The sequence below is a fragment of the Protomyctophum bolini genome, assembly GCF_963924005.1.
Source record: "Protomyctophum bolini genome assembly, chromosome: 1".
Lineage (NCBI taxonomy): Eukaryota > Metazoa > Chordata > Actinopteri > Myctophiformes > Myctophidae > Protomyctophum > Protomyctophum bolini.
Genome location: NC_137862.1, coordinates 33,215,872 through 33,225,747, shown reverse-complemented (window position 1 = coordinate 33,225,747; position 9,876 = coordinate 33,215,872).

Sequence of the window (9,876 nt, the reverse complement as noted above, 5' to 3'; positions counted from 1 at the left end):
GCAGGAATGTTCCCTGCCTTTGAAGAGCCTGCCGTCTGCGTCTGCAGCGCTCAACAAATATCAGGTCTAGAATGAAGGGAATGTGGCTTCACACGGCTCCATCCGGCCCTGTTTTATTAAGGGATCCTGCCCGCCGTTTCATCCCGCTGCCTCTGTTGTTGCGGGGCGGGGATGAAGAGAGAGAGAGAGAGAGAGAGAGAGAGAGAAGGCACATCCATACTGATGAGGTGGATCCTGGGCTAGAGAGCTCAGAGAGGCATTCGCCTTCAATCAGAACAAAACACGCAATGCCAGGTTGACTGAGGTGAGGAGGGGAGGCACACACGGCCCAATAAATAGCTGTGTCTGGATAAAAATGAGGTTTCTCTTGTGAGGTGCATTTAGTGAACCTGAGATCACATGCAGGCTGAATGTAAAGCAGGGAGTTTCTTCTCTTGGACAAATGTATGAACAAAATATGTTCATTTGGAATCGTTACATAATTTTCAAGCGATAGCATCACATCATATAGTGTTTTTATATTTGTGATGTTATTGAATTTCTGGTGATATTTCTCGTTACGTTGATACATTGGAATCATAGGACCCCAATGGAAACAAAACCGCAAGAACCTTTTTGGTGTAATCCTTTTAGACAAATTATTTGACTATACATTTTTTTTGCATATCGGTCAATCAATCAATCAATTCTTGGTACCTATAATACACTACTTTAAGCTGTTCATGATTGCCGGTATGTCTTGCTCGTTAACTCTACCCATCTACCCATTGTTTGCACAGTGGTTTAAAGTAACTAAGTACATTTACTCAAATAATGTACTTAGACTTTTACTTTTAACAAGAGTATTTCTATATTTCAGTTACTTTTACATAACTTTGTGAGTACCTTGTCCACCACTGCTCCTCCGTCTCTATGAAGAGTGTGCTGACCTTCACATGGACAGAAGGTCTTAAACTGAGTCTCTCCTTGTCATCCTCCGTCCCTCCACAACTCCATCCCTCCCTCCTCACCTTTCTTCTTCCATCTCTCCAGCTCAGCATTATACAGTACTTAGCCTCGCCTGCTGACTCAGCGTCTCTCACCGTGCCCAGACACCAGTATTGAACGAATTTTATCGTGCCCGCACTTTTTCCTCGTTTGAAACAATATAGCACTGACTGTTGCTGCTACAAGTATTGATTCGAGCGGATTGTGCTTCGCTAAGCGCTCCTGCAAGCTCCCCGCTGCTATATTAAGCAATCGTTTCCCACAATAGATGACACCCTTTCCCCTTATACGTCCCTCCTGCAGTTTGGTCGCCTCTAATGGCTTTGACTTTACTCAGACTGTAAATTGTATTCGGAGAAAAAAAGGTTGAAGATGATGGGGGGAGGGGGTGGCTGTCATCGATGTGCCTGTCACAAAATACAGTTTTTAAATACGTGAGAAAATGTTCCCGTTTTAAACTTGACAGTTTATGATACTTGCCATGAAGCAATGTTTGGCCATACACTTTGATATAAGAGCTAGTAGGGGCCGTGCAAAAATAAACTCAATAGCACACTATGAAAATACCCAGGACTCAAAAATGAAATCCTTAGACGTTGATGTGCCTGGATTGATTCCACTGACCCGCCATTTATTTGCTCGTCCTTTGGTTTTAATGCAGTGTGACTGTATACCCCCCCCCCCCCCCCTTGCTTCCAGTCCCTGGAGCCCTCTGAAGTATGTCTCCTTAAATCACGGCCGGGGGGAGGGGGGGGGGGGTTCCTTCCTTATGGGAGTGCACACTGCAAACGCTTTCAGATGGAGGCCTGCTTTTCACATCAGTCGTGGTTGCGTTGGATTCCCGCTACGCTATCTGCTATCTCCTCCCCGTGTCGCAGAGTGTCAATAAATCAGTGCACTCTAAAAAATAAAGGGCAGGCCGCCGTGGAACATGTGGGGAGGATAACATGCCCCGTAGTCACGCATGTTTAAATATACAAGGGCCCTGTGTGTGTGTGTCGCTGTTGATTGGGCCACACGTCACAGCTCCAGCGAGCGCGCCCAAGACGCTGGAAAAATGGCTGCCATTTGGGAGTATTTAAATGGTAAAACCATTTAGCATGTGACTCGCCAGCATAATGTAATTGGTTGCAGCCCGCAGACAGGGGTGTGTGTGTGTGTGTGTGTGTGTGTGTGTGTGTGTGTGTGTGTGTGTGTGTGTGTGTGTGTGTGTGTGTGTGTGTGTGTGTGTGTGTGTGTGTGTGTGTGTGTGTGTGTGTGTGTGTGTGTGTGTGTGTGTGTGTGTGTGTGTGTGTGTGTGTGTGTGTGTGTGTGTGTGTGCAGGTCTGTGTGACTATATCTCTCTTGGAGCATTCAGCGTGACATTTTAGTCTGGCGGAGTCCGTGAGTATTCATCTCTGATCAGACTCAGAGCTACCGATGGAAATGACAGACTTACTGTAGCCTTCTCTGTGGAAACAGCTTTATTCAAATATCAGTCCCTTATTATAGGATACTGTGAACTTTGGTGCACGTGATTTCCAAACGTTTTAGCCTGTGACCTCAGAGAGAAAGTAGACATTTGCCTGGGACCCAAACTAGATCTACAAGCGCACAACTTGTCACTTCGTGCCACGTTGCAAGTTTGTAGATTGGCTATTTTCACTACTTTAAATTTATATTTAGGCCTATATATATGGAATTTCCATTCCACTAGCTATAGCAACCCAGTTCTAATGTATGTTCAGAATATGTATGCCACTGATTTACTATGACACACTAGTATAGTGGTGCTCAAATGGACCCTCCATAACTCTCAAGGGTTGCAGACCTGTTATCCTTCAGAACTATCTCTTCATGTGTTTCTGGTAATGTCCATGGCAGAAATGGAAGAAAAATAATGTCCACCAATGAGCCCTGCTCGTAACACATCAAGAGCTTAAATGTCCTTGATATGTCTGTTTGTCTGGAAAGCGTTGTTATTCCTTTCATGGATACATGTCACTCAACTGTTACATTACCAAAGAAGAACAGAGGGGCAAATAGCACAGCAATGGCTATAGTGGAAGCTATAGTTGATGTGAAATGATGGAGAGTTGGTAACCAAATGGACCTCTTGAGTGTGAAATGAAACCCAAATGGATCTGGTTTCATTTTACGCTCTCAGGAGTTAAATTATTGTTAAACATCTGCATTAAAGGGATATTTCACTTTAAAAAAAAACTTTTTGTCATTTTATCGTCTATTCATATAGACTGTCTGAACACCCCAGACAGTTTTTAAGTTGCTTGATTTCAGTATTTAGATATTTGATATTAATTTTAGCTGCCCCACCCCCTTACTATAAAAACCCATTGTAACTTCAAACTCCATTCTAACCTTGTTAGATTCATCGAAAACACAGACCTTTTTTCTGGTGACTGATATTGTCCTTCTAATACGTGATTGGGCAGTGTTCTTTTTTTAATTTAATTTTTACTGTTTTCATTTATTTTTAATATTTGGTTTGGAAAAGAATGGGGAGGAGGCCAGAGGAGACAAAAAAAGTACAAATGACAAATTATTAAAAGATAAATGACAACAGTAAATGGAAAAAACACGGCCCCCTCACGTACAGTATTAGAAGGACAATAATTTAACTCTTGAGAGTGAAACCAGGTTCATTTGGTTTCATTTCACACTCAAGAGGTCCATTTGGTTACCAACTCTCCATCATTTCACATCCACTGGCTTCCACTATAGCCATTGCTGTGCTATTTGTGTTCATATAAGCCTGAGTACACGATAACATGACCAAAAGTTTGGTCATGTTATGTTAGTTTGAAAGTGATATCCCTATAAGTTAAGGACAATTAGAGACGAAACAATTGTTACTTTGTTATCTCCGACAACAAGATTTTCTAAGATTTGGGTCTGAGAGGCTAAATCTCATCAAATGCCGAATAAATAATGGACCTTGATATGAAAAAGGGTTGAAAGCCACTGATGTTTACCATGCAGTAACAGAAAACAGGCAAGGCAAGGCAATTTTAATTGTAGAAGGTTCAAGGTTTCTTTATTTTGTCTCCTGAGGGAGACATTTGTCTTGGACCCCAAGGGCCCGCCCTGCAGCATACAGATACAATACAATACAATATAATACACAATACAAGACAACAAAGGCACACAGTAGGGATGCCAGAAAGTGACCATCAGCTAAATCGAATATTCGACAGCTCTGCCGATTAATAATCGATTAATTTAACTCAGATAAAACTTTTAAGATGATATATTATGCACATGCCATGGTCACATAACCATTATATGTTGAGTGCATGCTTTGATGGTTACAGTTTTATAATCAGTTTTGATGAGTAAACCTTCGTGGGGATCTTCTCAGTTCTCATTGTATGCTACAGTAGTTACTGCCATTCAGGATGGAAAATGAAATCCATTTGGATTTGGGGAGAAGTAGTTTCATAAGGGGCTGGTATGAAGTACTTGATATAAACAGAAAACGTTCAGTTCACTAGTCTACACTCTACAACTGCCTTCATTTCATCAGATTGTCTGTCTGGCAGGCACTTAACAAGCGATCGTTAACTGTGTCTGTTAGAGAGAGGGGCAGAGAAGAGTGGCTTTGCTCAACCTGATTTACACTTATATTCTCCACTCTGATGAAGGTGCATGTTTGATATATCATGCAGCCTTACGCATTAGCCTATATTTTGGCAAAAAAAAAAAAAAGTTTTCGGAAGCCCCGACGATTAATCAGAAAATCGATTAATCGTTGGCATCCCTAGCACACAGTGACTCGTACAACATTACAATACCCCTCACCACCATACCTAGTGCAAAGGAGGGGAAGAGGAAGAACATCACCTCAAAACCTTCGACACAGAACACGAACCATGAGGAAACACAAACACAATGACATTAGGATGCATACAACGAAAGTAAAAAAATCTACATACGTTAAGAAAGAAGACTAAAGCAAAAATGGCTACCAGTGGAAGCTAGTGGATGTGAAATGATGTACCCAGTGCCCACCCACCCAGCTGAGCGGCCTGTCAAAATGTCCAAGGGGACAACAGTGGGAGGACGAGCCATGGTCATGTCATGCCCGTGTCAATAGACCACAATCTGCCTCCTGGCCTCAATTATATTGCTTCTTCTCTTCCTCCATCCTCTCCCTGGTGTGTGTGGAGAGAGGAGTATTAGCTGTGCGCGCCTAATCAAGTATTCAGAGCAGCGATGGCTTCTCTGTGCCTGCACTCCATAGATTAGCACCGAGGGCCGAAGGGGAAGCTCCATGCTGGCGCTGGCTTTATGAGTGCTGCCATGATGGATGTGCACGGGCCTGGATGTCATTAGTGCTGCTGCTGCTGTTGTGCTGCTGTGACTTCAGTATTCATTGGATGGCAAGAAGAAAATACTCCAAGGAGGCTTGGGGGATCCTGTTAGTGCTGCATAGCTGTGGCATCGGTCATGAGCATAGTTACGTCTCAATACTTCCTCGCTCGTTTCAGTCACAAATTATGTTGTTTATAAGTGAAACAAAGTGTTCATTATCCTAGTTTGCTAATGGAAAAGGTGTATATTTTCTTGTAACCTTTTCTTGTAAGCTAATGTGATGGACATAATGGTGTTTTAAAATAGTGAAGATAATAGGCTACTATCTGAAGTTGTTTCAAGTATTCTACATACAGCATGAAGGAAGGGTAGGAAAGTATAGCATGCACGCACGTACAGTACGCACGTATGCACGTATGCACAGAATCAAACAAGTCCCCCTTATTTTCAATTCCTCTGTTTTGCACCAGCTTTTGTTTCAAATATCCCTTTGAAAATAGCTGTTTCAAAGTCAGAGCTCAAGATTTGTCAGCTATACCCTACACACTCACCTCCCCAAGGGCACGCACGCACATAGTACATGTGCACCACTGCACATGCACGTGTAGTGGTGGAGCAACAGACATTTTTACTTAAGTAAGTCATGCAGAATTATAAAAATCTTTTGAAAATGGCAGATCTACAAGTTCACAGATGATTGATCGGACTGATCTGCTATTTTCAATGCTATGTGCACACACACACACACACACACACACACACACACACACACACACACACACACACACACACACACACACACACACACACACACACACACACACACACATTTCATTATTTTCCTTTTGGGTCTTGGTTCCCACTCTTCCATACTTCCAACCCTTGGAGCAGAAAGATCACACCTCTGCTAGCCAAGGTTTATTATCAGTTTGACAGAAGGGCTGGGTGGGCGGAAGGCTTTTGAACAGTGCATAAATTGTCATACAGGCTGCAGAGTGTGATACCTAACCTAACTACCAGTTTCAAACCCCCAGCAGCACCCTGGCATATTACATTACATTACAGTCCATCACACTGCCATGCCACCCCCCCAATCCAAGTTGAAACAGTACAGCACAATTATCAGCATAGATCATTTACATAGTGGCAGTGAGCTCGTTTTCATAATGTTTCCTTTATTATCTGAGGAAGAAATTAACCCGGGAATATATTTATGTGCCAGCCGACATTGTTAACAGCTTCGCTAATTACCCGTTAGATGATTAATAAGCTTACGGAAGATGCTAATGAATCAAGTAAACACTTTTTCATAGGTGCTTGTGTGACACAGGGCTTGCATTTTGTGCTGCTTAATTACAGTTGTAATTATGTACATGTTGCATCTGCTTTTCCAAGCAATAATAATAATAATCAGCATAATTATACACAATACAACGATTGGAGGACACATTTGTGTCAAGTGTTGTCACCTGTTGAAGTGACAAACAAAAGATATGGTCCCTGACACTGTGCTAATTGAAGGCCTGTGAGAACTGAAACAATGAAAATTAAATAGCATCATTCTCTGCAGTGGTGGGAAAGTAACTAAGTACATTTACTTAAGTACAAATTTTAGGTATTTGTACTTATATTAGATATATATATATATATATTATATTATAGATTTATTTTATTTAATTTAAAAACTTTAGTTACTGTACTAGTTCATTTATAGATTAGTTTTATTATTATTACAACATTACATTAACCACTTCAGCCCTATATATATTTCAGCCATTTGAAAATAGCAGATACACAACCTCACAATGCGATGCATTGTGAGCTTGTACAGTAGATCTGATAATTTCAAAATATTTTACATTTGAAAACTTGTGAAATGGGACCTTATGCATATAAATGAGTACTTTCTACTTTCTACACTTGTATTCAAGTACATTTTGAAATCCAGACTTAATTACTTGTAACAAAGTATTTCTACATTGCAGTATTCATACTTTTACTTGAGTAAAACATTAGAGTAGGTGCATTTTCCACCACTGCTTCTCCATGTACAATAATGTGTTAATGCCGCACACATAATTTTTTTCGGACGATCTCGTTGTGTAGTATACTGACGGCGCTTTTTTTCACCTTTACCTCACTTTTGCAAATGTATTTATGGCTGTGTGCAAGTACTATCCTTACAAGCCCAAACTCAAACCGGAAACGACATTTGTAATGCTATGTTCTCGCGCGTAATATATATTTTCTACGTCCGAGCATAGACAGGGTAATGCCCCGCCTGCCTCTGATTGGCCTACCGACACTGCCGGCCTTACCAGAGTTTCCTCCGAGGTGGAATGTATGCTGGATAGTTTGCCGTGAGGTTACTCTGTGGTGGGAACTGGGAAATAAATAAATAATACAAGTACGATATAATACAAGAGAATGACAGCTTGGCACGCGCGACAGTAACTTTTATTTTTGTAGAAGAGGCAAACTAATATTGTTTATGCTGTTGGCCTGTCTATTTGTATACTATGTGTAAACTTGAAACATTATTGTACTGTAAAAAGAACGTCTCTTTTCCCTTGATCTTTATATTTTTTAGTATTATAGTATTAGTTTACTATAATTAGATTAATACACGATAATCAACACTAACACTTTAATTTAGAACACAGCCAAATCAAATCATAGTACATACGTGTTCAATCAATTATTCAATCAAAGCAAACGGCACAAACAATATTAGTTTGCCTCTTCTACAAAAATAAGTTATCTATGTGTGCTTGCTGGGAAACTGAGTTCATTGTCTCACACGATGGTCTCACACCTAACTGCTCACCTTTGCCGATTTCCCCCTGGTGGCGTGACTCTACTACTTTACTACTATGCTTTGCACACAACATATGGCATTGGCGATTTGGCGTCTCTCAACACAAACACACAAAATACAATACAAACAAACCAACAACTGTGCACACTGCACATACACCACGCTAGATGGCACAGCTTCACTTCCAAGCTGTGGTACGGATAGCCATAGACTATGATAATTATAACAATAATAATAATAACATTAACAACAATAACAAAAACCAGAATTACAATAATAATAATAATACATAATAATAATGCACAACAATATGGAGAATAAGTACAGTACAGTACAGTACAGTACAGTACAGTACAGTACAGTACAGTACAGTACAGAAACAAAACAAAACGGTTGCCACATTTAAGCAACTTTTTATATATAAACATTGCGTGTAGCCACGTTTGCTTTTATAAGGGGGGAAAAAAGGGCACTCGCCATCATGGGTTGCCAGGTTTGCTTTTCCATGCAAATCAAAAAAATTGCAAAGTGGCCCGAACTTCTAGTTAACTACAATTTTGTCATTTAGCAGACGCTCTTAATCCAGAGCGATGTACAGTAAGCAAGAACAACACAAGGTAATAACATCAAAGGCATAGAAATTGTCATCTAGGATCATAAGTAAACCAAGATCATCCGTCTCACAGTAGAACATCCAGATTCCAAATTCTACTAATCTCTAGCTATAATATACTGTATGTTGCGGTTTAATGTGTTCAACAACAGTGCAAAATGTCTGCTCTTCAGCGTGATGTTAACTAATACATTTTCATCATTCATCCTTTGAACCTTTTTGCACGGCGACATCGAACCTTTTAACACTTTTTGCCGTAGTATTTCATCCCATTATATGCTGTGTGTGCGGCTGATTGAACCAAATGACTCGGTTAGAAGCTAATGGATGGCGTTCTTCATTCATTTTCTCCGCTATCTATTGTAATTTGCCAGCAATGGGCACATTAATGAAAGAGAAATGGTTTCAGGTTTCATGGGAGACCTCCTCGCTACCGCACATTTTCTTTCAGCCCAGTTTTAATGCATAGCCTACTTTATGGGAAGGGGGGTAAAGCAACCTTGGAAAAGAGTGAGATTTCCACAGGCCTATAGAAACACACACACACACACACACACACACACACACACACACACACACACACACACACACACACACACACACACACACACACACGTACACATGTATGCACACACATTCCCATCATGCACACACATGAATTTGTCTCCCTTTCCTTTACACAGAGCCCTGATGTTATATTCTGGTGCAGGCAGCATTATATTATCATACCAGTCCTAACAGGCAGATAAGCTTTGGTTTATGAAATAAAGGATGACTTTCCGGTCGCGATGCAGAACCGAATAAATCCCCTTCCAAATCCTCTGTTTTGCATCAGTTATTATTTCAAATATCCCTCATGCTGTTTTTCAAAGTCAGAGCTGAGATACCCCCCAGCCCCCTACATGCACACACGCACGCACGCAAACACACACGCACACACACACACACACACACACACACACACACACACGCACACGCACATGCACACGCATACATGCATGTATGCTCTTTGAAATGAATCATGCTCAGTGGCCGCATGTAACACATTTAGAAAGAACATCCTAATCCCCCCCCCAACCGCAGCCCTCGTTTTATAGTTTAGTAAATTGACGTGATTTAATTGTAGGCTAACTGTAGCTCACCGCTC